Source organism: Dasypus novemcinctus, chromosome 5 (genome assembly GCF_030445035.2).
Source record: "Dasypus novemcinctus isolate mDasNov1 chromosome 5, mDasNov1.1.hap2, whole genome shotgun sequence".
Classification (NCBI taxonomy): domain Eukaryota; kingdom Metazoa; phylum Chordata; class Mammalia; order Cingulata; family Dasypodidae; genus Dasypus; species Dasypus novemcinctus.
Window position 1 is genome coordinate 39,039,675 of NC_080677.1, and position 19,848 is coordinate 39,059,522.

The window sequence follows — 19,848 nt, forward strand, 5'->3', positions numbered from 1 at the left end:
ATCAGTTTCTGGAAACATAGGGAATTGTCATCTGCATTACATGATACTTAGAAAATAATCACTTTTTAGTATTGTTTGTATACTTATCTTAGTGTTTCTCATCTATTTCCAGGCCAGAGCACATGTGGGAAACAATAATATTGTTCATACCAGACTCCATGTTCAGGTGCTTGCAACAAACCCCTGGCTGTCCTGAGGCCTGAGGAAATCATTACCTCTCCACACCCGCAGCTCTTCCCTCAGCAAAACCAGGCGTCATGGCCCGAGCCTCAGCTGTGAATTCAGGCCCATGTCATGCAGCAATAGAATTTTTACCTGGCAGGGACCTTAGGTGTCATGTTTTAGTCATTCATAAACCTCCTTACAATTTTTTTTGGCTATGTCATTGAAGTGCAGTGCTGGTATTGCTAATTATGTAAAGGCTCTATTCATATTGACTCACTTAAAGAAATACTACATTTAGCCACATTTTAATTAAAAAATTTCAGTATGAACTAGAATTCGAAGAATTCTGATCCTTGAAAACCATACGCGTAGTTCACACTTTTCCTCTTCTTTCACCAGTAGGATGAGGGGAGGTGCAGTGAAGGACATTGAGGGTCTAAGGAATGGTGAAGCTACTAAATGGGATAAATCTGCGCCTCTGGATAACTGGAAAGGAATGTGACATGAGCAAAAAATAAATGTGTTGAACCTCTGAGATACTGGTGCTACTTGTGACAGCACTTAGCCTACCAAGACGAGTATTTTAGCTTTGTAAGACTAGATATTTCAGTCTCCAATGAGCTTTAAAATGTACACGCTTCTTTTCACTATTTATTCTAAAAGAGTTTTCCCTTAGGTCAGTGTCTTTTCATAAAGCTGCTAGAGGCGAGGGCGCGAGGCTGCGGGTTCCTGGTCGGGTGGCTGAGTGGCGCGGCCTCGGTAGAGGAGCCTGCGACCGCTGCGGGATATGGAAGACCACGGCCGGGCTCCGGAGGTGAACGTGACCGAGTACGACGAGAACAAGGTCGTGCACGAGAACAAGGTCGTGCACGAGAACAAGGTCGTGCACGAGAACGACGGAGGCAACCGCCAGCATGCACCCCGAGGGCGAGGTGAAGACCTGCCTACGGCAAGGAAACGTGCAGGCTACTCTGCAGGCAGCTCTAAAAATCCCCCTACGGACACCTGGAGTCAGACGGCCAGGCAGGGGGCAGGCTGCACCGGCTGGACGGCGCTCGTCGCTTTGAAAGCTAACGGTATCGAAACGATATCCTGCCATAACCCACTGAATGGACTGGGGGAGAGTGTAAACTACAATGTAAACTGCAATCCAGGCGGTGCAGCAGGGCTCCGAAATGTATTCACCAAGTGCAACGAATGTGCCACAATGATGAAAGAGGTTGTTGCTGTGGCAGGAGTGGGGGAGTGGAGGGTGGGGTGTTTTTTAATGTAACATTTTTTTTGTAACCTACGTACCTTATAAAAAAGAAAATTTAATAAAGAAATAAAATTAAATAAAAAGATAAAAGAGTTCAATCTCTGGACAAGAAAGGTGTGGCTCCCCTAATGAAGTCTATTTATAAAGGCTTTGAGAGCCCCTTCGACAATAGCAGTGCTGTGTTATTGCAGTCGCATGAAAAAGACACTTGCAGCTGGAGGAGCAGGGTGCATCGTTGGAGTCTCGACGGCAAGGAAAACCGTAGAGTCAGCAGGAAGTGGACATCTGTCATGGGTGTGGGAGTTGCTCCTAGGAAGTCCTGAGCAACCAAATGCCCCTGCTGCCCTTTCGGTAGCATTTTTTTCTCTCATCTTTGCTTTCTTGCTTCCTTTATCATATCTGTAAAGAAGAAAATTACATATCAGTTTTCCCTTCATGAAAATTGTGATGATATAGAGGAAATTTTGTTTCAACTGGAGTGTTTCAAGCTCTTAAAAAATATTTCAGGGATGTGTCTGTATATAGTATAATTTACATTCAAGTTTAATTGTGCAAGTTTTAACCCCTATTCTGTTTTATTTTGTTTTGGCTAACAATGAAAGATGCGGCCAGAATTCAAGTCCAGTTTCCTAACTCATTGTTAGCCAAGCAGTAATCTTTATAAAAAATATGTTTGAGAGACTGGCAGCTATTAACTTTACAAAACTGGACTGTGCTTCCCATATTTAAACAAATATGTTTATGGAACACATGGTGGGTGAACACCACTACCAAGTTCCAGCTTTTTTCTGCTCACCTCCTGATTTTATCTATGCAATGAGTTTTTAAGCATGCTCTCCTTCTCTCAGCATCCAATAATCATGGCTTCTCAATTTCTTTGAGATTACCCAGCAAGGAGTCTTGCTCTACACAAATTTATCTATAAAATATCACAGCCTGTTTGGTATAATCATAAAACTCTTGTCCCAGTAATGTGGCCCTATTTGGGGAAACTGTAATCCAAATCAGAAAAGATGTAGAAACTCTGATATAGTTCAAACCCTGAGAAGTCTCGGAATGAAATGCTATTTTCTTTAGAAATATAGAAACTGCCTTAGACATTTTGAGGTATACAATTAGTATTTAACTTGCCCCATAAATGTCTTCAGGGTTCTTCAGAGTAGTTGGGATCTCAGCAGATTTGGTTCAGATCCAAACAAATACATAGTCCATGTTTTATCTCAGTGTTTTTTAAAGAAGAAAATGTCACACAACAAAAAGTGCTTACTTTTTTGGACAAACCAAATAAGTTCTGAAGAAAATGACCAGTGCTTAGAAAAAGCTACTCCATAGTTCTAAAATACATTACCTGAATGCATATGACCAGGAGGGAAGTAGCCTGTGTTTAGTATTTACATTGGACGTTAGTTTCATCATCATTGACTTATGTGAAAACTGGTACAGAAATTCTATAAACTCTCTGCAGTTTTTTAGTACCTGCTTTTGTAAAAATGATGAAGTTCAGAAAATAAAATGTCAGTGTTGAATATTTTATTTTCCTAGTTCTCTTAATTTAATGATTTAGAAGAAATATTTCCTGCTGCCACCACCAGCTTATTGTACTCTGGTTAAATACTAACTTCATGTAGAGGGTTTATAAGACTATACAAATCTAAGGTAAAATACAGGAGAGAGTCATTAATAGTATCAGAGCACTAGTAGAGGTTTTGGAGTGATTCTACTGACCTCTGAATGCCAGCTGAACACCTGTAGGATCACTGCCAAAGACCTAGTCTGGAATGTGCAAGTTAGCCTAGTAGCAGCAACCATGTATGTCCAGCCGCTAAACCACTCTTCTTATAACCCAAATCTGTTTCTTATCCTTACCCACAGCACCCTCTGTTTCTACTTTCCAACTGAACTTTACTAGAATCCTGTTTTTTTTAAAGCTTTAAAAACTTAGAGACAATGCAGGGGGCTACAGGTTAAGAGAAACTAAGCAATAGGTATTAGATGTAGTCAAGGTGGGTAGAGCAGAAAAACTTACAAATCTTAAAATGAAAAAAAAATGATATGTCATTCTTTCCCAGAAAATACTTCTTAGCATCACTTTCACGATTGAAATGTTGGGAAAATTCTGGAGTTCCATATTCTGCAGTCACCAGAAAGGATGTGTTTGAAATCTGCCAGCATATCATCTTTTCTCAGGAGACAGTACAGCATGGGGACTGACTGACAAACAGGATGGGTGCCAGCTGGAAAGAACTGGCTCAACTGATGCATCTTGGTTAAATGTCAGTCCAGGTACACCAACCATGACACTGTACAGTCTTGATGTAGAGTAGGGGATAGTCAGGATCAATTGAGACGAAAGATATATTCAGGAGCACACTTTTCACCCCAAAGTATTTCTTTACCTCCCATTCCCTTCTACTATAATTTCATTGGTTTTATTGTTTGTTTTGGTTTTGCCGTATTTTAAAGGAGAAAGTATGGCAAATGATACCCTTATTTGGTCATTAGGAAGCATCACCATTTAGGTAACAGTCACATTTGATAGCAAGTACGATCATGAATTAAGAAGATCCATTCACACACAAGGAAAATTAAGGTGTAGGTGGTATAAATTAACAAAATATTTTTAAAACATTTACATACTCCCCAGGATCATGAGGAACTTAATGACTTAATAGGAGAATAAGTTCTGTTCAAAAGTTGCGTTCAAATTAATTGGCAAGTAAGATTTAAGCATTTAAAAATTAATGTCATACAATATAGATTTTAACTGCAAATGCCATTAGTCAGTGTTGGGGCAACAGCAAAATCAGGGTGAACTGAAGTAAAATGAGACAAATCAACCTTGAAGCAGGCCTTGCAGGAAGCAGAACAAATAGAAAGTCCAAGTGACATGAGCTGAATACAAAAAAGAGGGTTGAAATGGGTTTAAATGTCACTGTTCTTGTGGCTTAATGTTTTTAACATAAAGTAAATTTCTGTATAGGATTATAAAAAATCAGTTTTTGATAAGTGTATCTCCATGGGACATTCAAGAAAGTCATGAGATTATAAAGAATTATGATTTTTTAAAGTTGAAATAGACGTTAATTTAGTTCCACCTCTTTTATAATAGTAAATAGTAAGAAAATTAAATTTTATGTTATAAGAAGGAAAGCAAATTAAGTTAATAAAGAGCTTTGCTTATTAAAAGTGGGGATGAATAATTTTATCTTTAAATTATCTCTGATCACTTTATTAAAATGGTGAGTTATGTTCCCTAGTGTTCATTTAAAAGTCCTTTATTAATACCGAAATAAAATCAATAGCCAGGATCCTTGTGGACCAGAGTTAATTGAGTTTATATGAACTACAACACAAATACTAGGAAACCGAAGACTTAGTGTGGTGACTTGAAGTCATGTAACTCCCAAAAATATGTTCTTAATCTTAATCTATTCCTGTGGATGTGAACCCATTATAAATAGGACCTTTTGTCGAGGTTCCTTCAAATAAGGTGTGACCCAACTGAATCAGGATAGGTCTTAATCCTATTACTGGAGACCTTACTGAGAAGGCCACAGAGAGGGAAGTCATTGGGAGCAGCTAGAAGCTAGAGCTCAACAGAACCCTGAAGTGAAAGAAGATGCCATGTGCAGTGATGCCATACCACGAAAAAGTCAAGGACCAAAGTTCACCAGCACCAGAATGGTAGTTTTGGGGGGAGAAACCATCACTTTGCTGATGTCTCTATTTTGAACTTCTAGCCTAAAAACTGTGAGCAAATAAATTCCCGTTGTTTAAACAAACAAAAGCTGCTAGAATTATATTTTTGGTTGTGAACCCTCTGTAATGGCAGTCTTTAAGTAAATGTATTACTCAGTTTCATCATTTATTTGCATATATAATATGCAAATATCTAAAACTTTTATTTCTGTTTTTCAGAAATTTAACACTTAAATGGGAAAAAGGCAAGTATATTTGTATGAAGGGTATAAGCTGCAAGTGTCATTGCCATGCTCTGGTTAAAAATCCTAAGATCCTATTTTTGGATGAATTTTTATCACTTCTACATATTCAAAGTAAATCTTCAGTATATGGAACTTGGAAATGGATTTAGGCCAATTTTAAATTGCTGTCACTAGCAAAAAGTAAAATTTATATGTATAAATATATACACATATATAAATTTATAGCTGTTTATTACATATCTATGCAAAGGATTATCTTGAAAAGCACAGCCCTTTCTGTTTTCCTCTGGCAGTATTTTTAAAAGGTTTTAAAATTATATTTGCTGTATTTGGCATGGAGTTTGGCAGGAATTTTTTTTTTCGGGGGGGCGGATGTATTTGTTTCCAGGCACCATTCACAGATGAATATTAGATATAGCCAACCTGAGGTTGGAGGTGGCTATAATAATTATGAACCAATATAAACAATCTAGGTTTTAAACCAAATATAGTGACAGAATGTTAAAGATGAAATAGAATCAATTCGTTCAGTAATATGATTGAGAGCCAGTAGCCTTAGTAGGTTATGTTGTGATTCAAGGGTGTGGACCCAAAAGCACCAGTCCCTCCTTTCATGGGACTGGACTGTGTGTTGAAGCGTCCTCTTGAGACCCACGGGGAAGCTTCTCTTTTGCTGGTCTCCCTGTTGTCTTTCCTTATGCCTTACCACTTCAAGACAGCCTTGCCCTGGGTGCTTGCCTCTGTTCCCAGGGCTGTAGTTCATGCGTTCGTTGAGCTTCAGGGCCTCAGCGACTTGCTTAAGACTTAAAAATCATTTTTCCCAGCATGATTATCATGATTGTCCAATCCTGAAAATTATTAGATTGTCATTAATAATTAAATAGGCCCCAAATGTTAATTATATATACAAAACCTTGTAAAACACCATGTTGTAGAGGAATTTCTATGATACCTAGAGGAGTTGTAAAAGTTTAACTGGATCAAATAACCAAACCCTGTTGTTGTTTTCAATACAAAGGAAAAGGCAATATTAAAATATAATTAAAATACCCACATAAAAAGTCATAAATTAACAACTAAAAGTCCAAACCAGGGTGTGAGGGCATTACAGAGGTAGAATAAAAGATTGTAATAATGGAATTATTTATATTAGATTAATTGTTCAAAAATAAGCAAACCATGACTGGAAGAGAATCTTAAATCTAATGAGAATTTCTAGCAGACATAATCCTTAGATTATGCCGTCTAATATTACAAGCTTCTGGGACATTTAACTCAACAACTTTAGTTAGTTCAATTAGAAGACTCTTATTCTGGCCTTGAATTTTTAATGCCGTCATTCCTATTCAGTGCTTAGTACTTTCAGGCTTCTGTGGAAATAATTATCGATCATTTCCTGAGGTGTAATTCCTAGATTTCCCTGAGAAAAGAACATTATTGTAATATCATCAGCCTATTACAAGTATAACTTAAGGAAAGAGAAAACATAGAATAAAGTAGGATTCAACACATCACCAGACACCGAGAAGTGTATATATGTACAGAAAGTTGTGACATGTATAAATTATATCAATTTGGTCCTGAGATGAATTATATAATTTTATTTTCAAATACCATGGCCTCTTTAATATGCAAATAGTCCATTTCTTTAAGCAATGCCAACAAATCTGGCAGCCCAAGAGGAACAGAGCTTGATCACTATTTTAAGAGCAAGAAAACCAAAATAAAACATTCTTATTATAGATATCATATCCTGACTCTTTCCTCAGGGGCAGATTTTATCAGTTAATAAAAATTATTGTAGTTGTATAAAAAATTCAGTATAATTTATTGTAACACATGAAATGAAAATAAAAATTATTCATTTGTTCTTTCTTCTAACTCATTACACCTCCCATATTTGTTTTTTGTCTTCCTTTTCAATTATTGAGCAATGCTATAATGCGGATCAGTATATTAAGAGCCTCTAAATATGATATGTAAGCACAAAGCATCAGTCTTATTGTCCATATATTGGAAAGGAAATTGAAGTGATGGCTACACAGAAACCTAGATTACATGGCTCCAGTCCACCCTGGCATATTATTTATTTTCTTTCAGATATAAAATAAAAATTATCCGTAGCCCTACTATCATCCAAATACAAACATTGTTTCGTTTCTGAACTCTTCCTCTCTCTATTTTATTGTAAAGTTGTAATTGTGTGTTTGTGTGTATGTATAATTTAGGATCTCATTGTTTATGTTGATAAGCATTTTCTCCATGTATTTCATAGATTTCATATATATAAGTATGTATGTATGTATATCTTTAATGGTTATATACATTTACTCTTGGTAGTTTCTTTTTTTGGTATTAAAATAATTGTTCAATGATCATCATGTATAAAATGTTCTAATTTTCATATTTCAATTGGAGAATTCATTCTCTTGATGAATATTGTCAATTTTATTTTATAAGAGGATTGGACCAAATTCAATTCCCACCAGAATAAATGAGGGAAACTATCAAATTTCCATAGCTTATCACTAGTATTAGAAATTACTTTTTTTTCTATATGCTAATTTGAGTTATTAAAAATATTTCATTTCAGTTAGCCTCTTTCTGACAATCGGTGATATATCATCTATTGTGGATAGATTTGTCTGGTCTAAATAGTATATTCCCATTGCTAAAATATAATGAATTCTCAATCTTTTATCTTTCTCTCCTCAAAGCCAAACCTATTTTTAGGCCACTGCGTGATTACCTGCATTCTCTGGTCAGAACATCATTGCAGGGTTTGAAAGTAGCTCAGTTTGGAAACAAAAGAAATGTGTAAATCCACGGTACAATAGGAATCCATAATTTCTTCGTAAAAGAGAAAGCGATCAACAGAAATTTCTTTCCCTCTCATATCAGTTTGTATTTCCTTTCTATTAATCATTCATAATAGCTTTGCTCTGTTCCTGTTCGTTTTATTAAGATAATTATTTTCAGGAGAAACACAAGCACAAGTTATGTGGAAGTTTTGACTTCTAATTCAAAAGCAAAAGCAAAATAATTAAAATGTACTTCTTTCTGGAGTTAATGTTTAATTTGCCTGCTTGTCAGAGATGCTGTTTTCTGAAAGTGCTTAATTGTCAGTAGAAAATATATTTTATTTATATGAAGCCCTCTGTCCATTTTAGAAATAGATTCTTCATTTGAAAATCTAATTTAAAGCCAAATCTCTCCTAAAATTAGAAGAAGCCAAGGCCTAAAAGAGACTATTTTAATTTGAATTAGGGACAGGATGTACAAAAGTTTTCTATAGGACGTGGTGCAATTCAGGGTTATTTTGTGCCAAAGTACTGAAATTTTACTTGATATTCAACCTGGATATTTAAATGAGTATTGTGATTTCCATTATTAAAATACTTCAACTATTTAAGTGCTTCTCTTTCATCAATTCCTTTGGGACAGTTATTTAATACATTATAAACTGAGGTCTTTTCATTCTAAATAGTCCCTTAACATTTAGGCATTTATCAATCTAAGTATAATTAAGTCATCATGTGATACTGTGATTAATTGATGCAAATATTCTTTGCTCTCCCACTTAAGTCAAGACCATCAGAGCTTTATGGAAGACTGAAGAGGCCAAAATGCTACTCCCCTCAGCCAGTCTTCAGGTCTTCTCTTACTTGGTCAGATTTCCTCTGGTAAAGCCACTGTCTTAGGTAGGACAACAATGGCAGGGATGGCATGTATCTGACAATCTGGTAAAATAAATTCATGTGTTTTCTGGGAATGGGGGAGAGTGCTGAAAAAGGCTTCTCCCCTATTTCCCTTAATGTTGATTGGATTGTCAAACCATCTCTTTTTAAAAAACAGTTATAGAGTTCTTCAGGAAGTATATAAAGCTTTTCCCATTATATTATGTGATTTAAATATGTGTACAGATAAATTTGTAGAGTTTTTGTTGTTTTTTTTCGTGGAATAGAGGCCATTGGGGCTACTTTTTATTCAGGATTGGTTTATAATAAGCATATAGAACAGAGAATTTGCAAATCTGTATTTGCCATTTACTAACTGTTGTGCCCTTGTACAAAATGCTTATTTCCTTGGGGCTTTTATAAACTCCATTGTAAAATGGAAAGATTATCACTCTCTGGATAGGATTTTTGTGATGGTCAATAGGTTTTATAGGCTTCTCTTTACAAAAGAAATATATGGCCATTGTAGAAAACAGATAAACAAAAGTTTTATTAAAAATGACTCATCATCCAACCATTTAGAAATAATAAAAATCTGTAATTATATGTCAGATGGCATTTGGGGTAGGGGTGGCAAGTGTAAAACCAATATTTTCCATGGTGCTGGCATGTTAACATGGCAGACAATTATTTGAGTAACATTATGTAACTTTTGAATCTCCGTTTTGAAGACAATGGAAAATGTCTGCAATGTATATTATAGATATTACAATCCTTTATGTCTTTTGTCCTTGTATTTATTTATTTTTTAAATTTTATTTTATTTATTCATTTTAAAAAAAATATTACATTCAAAAAATATGAGGTCCCCATTCACCCCCACCGTCCCCACCCCACCACTCCCCCCACAGTAACACTCTCCCCCATCATCATGACACACCCATTGCATCTGGTGAGTACATCTCTGGGCATCGCTGCACCCCATGGCCTGTGATTTTGTCCTTGTGGGAATGAGCCCTAGCTGCCTATGTTTTATAAAAGAAAAGTCCAATTTATCACTATAACTACATCCAGCTGGTTCATTACCAAGTCTTTACCACTTAACTGAGGCTCAATTAGATTAATAGTTTTGTGCACTGAACAGTGAGACTTTCAGCTCCTTATAATGATTCATGTGTTGCAGCTGTAGTCCATGCTCGTTAATAACATCTGACTTTTCACTGAATCACAGAGCTTCCTTTCCTTCTCAGCTAATCTTTTGATAAAATGTCAACTTTTTGGGTTCTTTGGATGAGGATTTGAAAGTCAGTAAAATTCACAGTCCTCATGAAATCATAGTGCAGAGTAGATTAGATTGTGGGAAAACTATTTTTAAAGTGTACTGTTTCATATTTAGAAAATATTGTATACTTTCCCTAGGAAAATTTTTTTCATATACTTTAAAAAACTTTCTTACGTGAAATGAAAATTTCCACAATGTCTCCTATTCCAGAATTTTTGCCCTAAATAAGCCGAATTTGACGTCTATGATTTTACTAGTACTTATGGTTTTATTTCATCTTGCATTTACCAATTTACTCTATGTTATATGAGTACATTATGAGAGGAAATGATATGTGGTTCAAACCAAGAAGTGAGGAAACAAAAATATATATTATTATGATCTCTGAAATATTTTCTTTTAAGATATTCTGAATTAATAACCTTATATTAACAAAATATTATATATTAGCTAAAACTATGGAGTGAAAACAAAATTTTAATATTTCTCTGGTAAACACAAACCAGAACAGACTCAAATTTTATAACAAAAGGTCATTTGTTTAAAAATAGAAGAAGTTATTAAAGCATTATGTTAGCTTTAAAGAAATATAAAATGTGTTTGTGTAAATATTTTTGGAATCATATTCATAATTTTTTAAGCAAACAAATTTGCTTCAACAGAATCAAAAGGTTATTTCCTTTGGTTTTAGTGGTTTTGGATGTAATTACTACATGATATTCCTAACACAGCAGATGAATTTATCTATCTGAACTTCTTCTTTTTCTTTCTTTCTTTTTAAATCTGAGCTTCTTTTCAACATTCAGGGCTAGATGGGGAGGATATAACTTTTTTTTAATTTTTGAGAATATAACTTTTTGGTCGGCAATTTTACTTCTTTATTCATTTGGTAAAACCACAGTAAGCATCTGTGGGGAATATTGTGGATTGGTTTTCTCAAACATACATTTTAACTTCTTTCTTCTGTGACTTCATGTACTTCAGTGGCTAGAAAAAGAAACAAACAACAAGAACAAATATTTCCCAGACATCAGTATAGGCAAGGTTCAGGTGTGATCAAGATTCCTCCAGCCTGATGTGCTTGTAAGAGACTTGAATTCAGAACTAAGCTGATTGAGATAGAGATCATAATTCCACTGTTTAGATGGTGGCAGAGGCAGTGTGGGTCTGAGTTAATAGCTTCCTGATTCAGTGGCTTTCTCCAGTGACAGGTGAATCATCTCCAAACATTAGTGGTGGAGCCACTCTTGGGACTCAGGACTTTCTTGGATAGTCTTACTTCTCCAGATCATCCAACAATTTTAAATTCACAGACTAGCTACTAAAATGTCCCTTTCTATATGTGAGGTTTCTGTGGTCTTTAATGGAAACTTAATCAACAAGGAACTTCCCGAAATTATAAACAATTCAAGGGAACTTTAATTACCCCTCTCCTTATTAGAGAATGCATAGAATGTGTATAACATTAACCTCCTCTGTTTCAGGTGTTGTTGGTTGGGTTTCTGGCATAACTGGAAGATCCAAAATGGCTTCGCTTACAGGGTTGGCAATGAGTGCTGACTTTCAGCTGGCAAGAGATAATGCTAGATGCCGAAGATCGCTCAAGAACTTGCTCTGGAAGTTCCACAGCCCCACTTCCACTGTACTTTATTGGTCAAAACGGGTCTTAAGGTCAACCCACATTGAAAAGGAAGGTAAACAGCCACCTTCTCTGGAAAGTATAATAACAAAGTCACATCATAATAGAGGAATGGGAGATACTGTTACAACCATCTTTGAAAACATTATCTACCATACTCTTGTTTTATTTCTGCCTCTTCTTAGATATAAAGTGCTCAGTCTGGTTCTTAGTTCCTTCCTTTTAATAATGACATGACTAGACTTTAGTATTAGTTTCCTAGGCTGCCATAACAAAGTACTACAAACTGGTTGTCTTAAAAAAACAGAAATTTGTTCTTTCACAGTTCCAGAGGCTGGCAGTCTGAAATCAAGGTGTCAACAGGGCCGTGCTCCATATGCAGTTTGTAGGAGGTAACACTTTCTTGCCTCAGGCTACTGGTGGTCACTGGCAATCCTTGGCATTCCTTGATTTGCAGACACATCACTTCAATCTCTGCCTCCATCTTCACATGGCCCTCTGCTCCCTGTGTGTCTCATTGGCGGTGTCTGTGTCCAAGTTGACATCTTAGGATTCCAGCCATATTAGGTTTAAGGCTCACCCAACTCCAGTATGCACTCATCTTAACTTGATTACATCTACACAGAACCTATTTCTAAATAAGGTCATATTCGCACATGTGGAGATTAGCACATATCTTTTTGGGGACACAATTCAACCCACACTAACTTAATATTCATTGAATTCCCTTCTAGCTGTAGTATTATATGATGTAATCATTTTTTTTGTTCAAAAGGTTTATTTTGAATATGGAACCAGATTTGACCATGACTTCATTTCAACTGGAATTTTATCAAACTCTTCTCAAGGTGCCTGTGGGCTACACATTGCCTTATAGACCAGTGCTGCTCAGAAAGTGATTTTGAGACCATCAGCCCCAATACATCCTGGGGTCAATTTTTAGAAATAAAAATTAATGGGCCTCACCCTAGAACTGCTGAATCAGAAATTGTGGGGTTGGGGTTCAGGAAGCTGGGTTTTAACAAGCCCTTTGGGAAATTCTGGGGCATGCTGAAGTTCGAGAAGCCTGGTATAGAATACATCAGAAGTAAACAGTAAGCAATAGTAGAAAGCAAAGTAATGCTGCCTATTGGCATGCTAAGAGTTAAGAGTTGGTGTTGTGTGATAGTTAAATTCACATGTTAACTTGGCTATGGTGTCCAGTTGTTTGGTCAGCCAAACACTGGCCTAATTGTTACTGTGAGGATATTTTGGGGACTTAAATCAGTAGTCAGTTGATTGTATCCAAGGCTGAGTATTATACAGTCAAGAAAGAAGATTGCCTTTAGCAATGAGAAAAGTCTCATCCAATCTGTGAATGCTTTGAAGAGCGAATTGATGATTTCAGAAGTCAGAAGGGGAAATTTCTATCTCGTCTTCAGCCAGCCAGATTCTTCTGGGGAATTCACGGACACCTTCATTGGAGTTCCCAACTTGCAATTACCCTAAGGAATTCAGACTTGCCAGTCATGGTTGTATGAAGCAATTTGTATAAGAAATCTCATAATTACATATATAACATATACAATCTTATAATTACATATATATATCCTATGGGTTCTGTTTTCTGTTTTTCTACTTCAAGGTAGTTATATAATTAAGTACCCCAAATTCTCCTCTCAGCCTATCAACCTCCCTGGAATTCTACTATCACAGGGAGGCCAGCGTTCAAGGACTACTTCTTGGGAGAGGAAAAACTTAATTGGCCATTAAAACTATAGCAGAGATGAGTTTACTGCACTATCTCACACAGCAAAATGTAAAGAAACTAAACATTTGACAATAAAATCTGTCTTCAAGGAAAATCTTGTTTTGAAGAGATGATTGGTTCATGACATTTCAAGTCTCCCTGAGAAAGAAGGATGATCCATAATGGAGTCCTCTAGAAATGTGGAAAAGTGCAAGGTCTTGTTGACAGACTATTATGAGAAGGATGGGGTGAAATTCCAAACAGGTAAAGGAGTCAACAAAGTGAAAGTAGAAAGACATCAAAGACAAAAGCTACGCCCTCCCTGTTTGGCTCTGGGCTGGGCTTAATGCCTGTTGCCATGGAGATAGAACACAAAGTTGCTCATGAACAATGGAAAAGATGGAGAGAGGAAGAGATCAGAGAGGAAAAGGAAGGGAGTGTGAGAGAGGCAATACGAAAAGAGTATTTGGAACTGTTAACAGCTAAGACATGAGAAAACAAAAGCAAACTATCCTTCAAAAACCTTTTTCCACCTCTAGCATTCTAGAAGGGATAAACATGACTTGATTAATGCTCAGTTGTCCCTACCACACTGATAAAAATGACTTGTGGTTTAAAAAAAAACATGATTTCTTAGGTCTGCCCTCTGAGAGCAAAGCTGAATAATTTCATCAAAGTGAAAAGAGCTGGTGTAACTATAGTTTATAAAAGATTTTTAATTTATCTGTGGTCATGTTGATGTAAAAATAATGCTTTGGCCTTCCTAGATGCTAACTTAATTTCAACTTTAGTGACATATTCTTTTCCAAGTGGAACATTATCTGCTATTGACATAGCAAATAATGTAAGGCCCTGGCTTATAATGTGATATTTTCCTTAGCTGTTTTATATTAAATGTTCAAATATCATAATCATCTAGGTAATTTAGAAGAAGAATGCTGATGGAAGCAAAAATGATTTAACAAAGAATAATTTGATTTAAATTTGGAAATGATTAATGCTTCAAAACATGTTCCTAGAAAATTAGGGAAGGATAACATAGTACTGCTGTGTAAATATCAAGGGAGGAGGCTGCTCAGCCTGGAGTTGCTAGCTTGCCAGTAGGTCCTCCAATAGTTGGGCAACGCCTCCCAGAGATGTTTTCCCAACTTGTCACTCTCCTCTGAGCCAGTTGCCAGTCACCACTCTTTCTGGGCGCCCTGACTCCTTCTCTAATTCTAGGACTGAGTCTTTGGAGATGCTGCATGAGGAAGGGCATGGCCAAGGGATGGCTCAAATATCTTGCTCAGGTGTACCACCAGCTTAATTTTATTAAAGTGCCATTTTAAGTAAAAGAACAAAAAATTTTAAAAAATAATTTAAAAATAAAATATCAAACAATATTACTGAATGTTTACAAGAATGTTGGGTCCTCCATTCAAGTATTGGTACCAGTTATTTAACCTTAAGCAAATTACTAACTCTTCTGGGACTCAGTTGCTTTGCCTGTGGAATGTTAAGCAGCAAGAGAATCCATACGAAATACTCCCTAAAGCCCTTTCTAACTTTTAAGGTTTAAAAGCCACACCAGAATAAAGGGAGGCTTTAAGTGTTTGTGCACTGTGCTGGTTTGAGTCTTTTGTGGAGCCCAGAAAATTAGGTTTTTAAACTAACCCATTCCTGTGCAAATAAACCTATCTTTGTGGGACCTTTTGGTTAGATTCAGTTAAAGGACCTTTTGATTACATCACTTTTGATTTAGATGGCTTCAGTTAAGGGACACTGATTAGATTGTAGGTCCCAGAGTGGGTCCTAATCCTCCTACTGGAGAACTTTTTAAATGGAGGACCAAAAGCAGAGATAGAGAAAAAGTGGCAGAGACAAAGAAACCTCAAGAGCTGGAAGAATCAAGGCCCAGAGGAGAGGGGAGAGACAAACCATATGCCTAATCACCCATAGTTGAGCTCAGGGAAGAAGTAAGCCTGGAGGAGGCAGAGACTTGCAGAATTCTCATTGTGTCTTGCCACGTGGCAGAAGTCTAGGATGACCAGCAGCTGACCTTTGGTGAAACAACATCTCTGATGATGCCTTGATATGGACATTTGATATAGACATTTTCACAGTCTTAGAACTGTAATTGTTTAACCTAATATATTCCCATTTAAAAAATCTGGTATATTGTATTGGCAGCCTTTAGAAACTAAAACATGCACCTAAAAGTATAGTAGAAACCTCTTTTTCTTAGGTAGGTTTAAACCAGAAACATTTAATCTATAGAATTTCCTTTCTGGGAAAGCAAATGGTGTTGTTGGAAGCATAATGAGATAATTAATATTCATGTCTGTGAAGCTCTTAACATTGTGCTTGGAACAAAAAAAGCTCAATAAGTTAGCTAATTTTAGCCACTAGAAAATCATTTTGGAATACACTATAACCCTCCAAATAAAAAACAAATTCTCTCTACTTATCCTATTACCTAAAATCCTTCTAGATCACTTACCGTTTGGACAATAACTTTTCATATGAATATATCCAAAGGAGATACATTGCCAAGAAAGACAAAGTTTATCTACCTCCCCCTCTTCTCCACCCTGAGTTTTTGTTGTTGTTTTGTTGACTTAAATGCTTCTTCAATAAAATTAAGCAGGTGGAGCACTTGAGTAAGCTCTTTGAGGCATCCTTTGGCCATGCCCCTCCTTAAATGACATCTCCAAAAACCCAGTCCTAAAGTCAGAGAAGAAGGCAGGGAGCCAGAAAGAATGGTGACTGGCAGCTGGCTCAGAGGAGAGTGACGAATAGCTCTGGGAGGAGTTATCCAACTGTAGGGAGGACCTACTGGCTAGTTGGCAGCTCACTCCAAGCTGAGCAGCCTCCTCCTTCATTCAACTTCACAGATGGCATTCAGGGCTGGGGGTGGGGGGTGGGCAGGAAACACTGTTTTGAGTTCAGGGCAAACCAATGCAGGGGCAGAAACTCCTGCAACTTTCTGTCAGTCACTGGAAGGAATGGAGCCCTTTGGAGTTGGTGAAAATTCCAACAACTTGGGATCCAGCTGAGTGACCATAAAACCCATCTTCTGGGAAGTCTGTTCCTCCATAATACTGTCGGTTCCACTGGAGTTTATTCTTTTCCGAGATGGAGGGTCTTCGTAATTGCTGAGTGCTCACCATGCCTTCCACTTTGCATGTCTTGCCTCATTTAACCCTCTGAGTTGTATATAGTGCTTGACACATTTCAAAACCTTTCTTATCTGTTTCTCTTGGGATTTTGCATCATGTCTGAGGGGAAAGCAGGGCAGGTGTCAGTCTCCATTACCTTGTTGAGTGAAAAAGAAGCACCAAGCAATGAAATGACTATCCCCAGGTGCACCTTTCCCCTTTCCTTCATTCCCTTCTTCTTTCTTGTAAATTCCATAGTTTTGACTTTCTTGTACTTTCTACAGCCCCTTGTACATAGGTAGTCTGTAAATATCGGTTGATTCTAAAATGCTATTTCTTGCTCTCTTTTTTGCCTGTTTTTAAAATTTGTGCAGGATTCAAGATTTGAAAAGTTTACAGTTATTGGCTAGAAGTAAGGTTTCAGCATTTCTCTAGCCATCCTTATCAGTATCATAAGCAATCTTTGGCATATGTGCTTGCTAATGTAACATTACCTGATTTATTTCAACCAACGTTTTTGTTTCTTTTCTTTACTGAGCAGGGATTGAACCTTGATTCTTTCTAACTCCTAACCAATTACCAATTACCAAATCTTTATTTTTCCAAAATGGTTTTCAGTTAGGTCTCTATCTAACCATTTCCAACACCAGTCCCTACCTAAAGCTGCTAGTATCCCACCCTCAGACTTCTGCAGTAGCCTCCTAATGGATCTTCCCACATTCCTCTTGCTCACACCAATCCATTTTCCTCACAGCAGCCAGAGAAATCTTTTAAAAGTGCAGTGGATTTTGCCTGTTCCCTTCAGTCACAATCCAGGCAAGAAACAGACTTCAGCTCAAATAGTTCAAATATAGAGAATATAATGAAGGAAACACCTAGCAGAATGGTCACAGTTAAGGGAACCAAGAGAAGATGTTGAGAAATCTAGAGAGAGAAAAAAGCCAAAGTTTTTTAGTATCCCTTGGTTTGAAGGGAAAAGGGGAAGTTGTGTCATCAGTTCTCAGTGAGAGCTAGCCCAAGGAGAGGGATCACTCAGTGAAAGCTGAAATTGTGGAGAGAGAAGCCACCACCAGAGATGCTGCATTGAAACAGGGAGAAGGGAAAGATGATCTTGATCTTCATCTCTCCCTCAGTTTCATATCTCTGTCTGTGCCTTCTATTAGCCAAACCTAACTGGAAATGAAAGCACAAGGAGTCTGGATCATTCACTCTGCTAGGGCTGCCTGACAGAGTACAGATTTGGGCAGATGATTGTGGAGAATAACCAACACATCTTAGAGTAAAGAACAACATCCTCGCTCTGACCTCTAGGACCCTGCAGGATCTGACTTCTTCCTACATATATATATATACACACACACATGACTTTTAAATCTTTATCCCTAGCTGCAAACCCTCTCCACATTTCCAAGTGCCTATTTCCTTCATCTCCTAACAGAAAATCTCTTACATGTCTTTTATTTTAGATCTTGATTTATGGCTTCACTGGAAGTCTTGGTTTGCCCTTGAGTTCTCTCTCTCTCCATATCTACTCAACCACCAAGTCTTTCCAATTCTAACTCCAAAATGTTTCATAAATCTAGCTTCAACATTTTCAACATTTACTCTACATTACTATTTCATTGGTTCGTTTTCTCAGTACCTTAATAAAATAATTTTCTTTGGTCTCCCTGTCTCTTTTCCTCCCCATCATAGTCTGTCCTCTGAGCAGAGACAGTCACTACACAAGCAAAATTGATACCACTTTCTTGCTCAAAAATATGTATTACACATTAAGCTTACTCCTTAGCTTGACATAAAAGTCCTGTAAAACAGGAACTATGGGAACTCTCTCTACTGTTTTATCCATACAACCTAATCACCTGCCATCTCCTTTCTCATTCAAGGACCCTGTGTTCTGAGTTCTTGATGGCATCAGTTACCACATACTTTCTGTGAACTTGTTTAGTTGATGGAAGAGCTAAGAAGTCCTTAGAAGCTTTCATTTCTGTACTCATCTGCAAGAAAGCTTAATGGCTCTTTTTTGTCATATTCCATCCACCGCCTGGCCTCTCAATAAATAATATTAATGACAATTAAACTGAAAATACTTGCATTACGACATCCTTCATTTATAAAGCAGTTTACTTAGCCATTCATTCTTTTATGAAAAAACTTTTAATGAATACCTACTATGTGCCAGGCACTGACTATATAAATGTAATCATTCCCATTAAGGAACACAGTCTAATATAGAAGATGTATATGTAAATAAACATAGGAATGGATGGTACCCTCCCTTGAGCCTAAGATATTGATGCATTTGTGAATGTCCGGCAAATGAGTAGGACTGACTTCTAATAAGGAAAACACAAATGTTATCAGCTACTAATTTTTTAGTCTTTTTTTTTTTTTTTAACTGGAAGACTATTCCAAGAGTTTCTTTTTAGGTAAATCCCTCATGTTTTAAAAATCCTTATTTGAAATTGTATATGTTTTGTTCTTATATAAATAGTCCTGGAAATTCTCAAAACAATTCAGAAATCAGAAATATAATATATAACAAGCATGATTTTTACAATTTTTATTTCTCTCCAGGCTATTTCCTAGCAAAGGTGCAACTGAGCAATTAAAAAAAAAAAAAGGATATGAAACAACAAATTCCTTTACTGAGTCACAAATTAAAGAATTTATCCTTTAGTACTAAGATGGATTTTTAATGGGTATAATTAACTATTTTGCACTTTCAAGTGTATATGTATAAGATGTCTTAGTATGATTTATAGAAATAACTGGTTGAGGTAAGTTATTTAAGAACTTGTTTTTTTGGCAATTTTGGCAAAAAATACTAAGAAATTGTATCTACACCATATGTTTTCACACTACAAACTACTTTTTTATACTATGGTTAAAACTTGGAAAGACAATTTGGGGCTAAATGTGCCTTTATATATTTTTTCTTACTAATCTTTTTTACAAATGATTTATTTATTTATTTTTACAAATGATTTTTGAGATACTTTTTAAAACCAGAGCCA

At 36.5% G+C, this 19,848-nt stretch overlaps 1 protein-coding gene across 1 annotated transcript in view; it reads right to left on the reverse strand.

Moving 5' to 3' along the window:
* Positions 1 to 454: 454 nt before the first annotated feature.
* ITGB8 (integrin subunit beta 8) overlaps positions 455 to 19,848 on the reverse strand; it is a 205,334-nt gene continuing 185,940 nt past the window's right edge. Inside the window, exon 14 of the mRNA XM_023590364.3 lies at positions 455 to 1,822. The gene's annotated coding sequence lies outside the window, so the exon portion shown is untranslated. The remainder of the gene's footprint in view (positions 1,823 to 19,848) is intronic.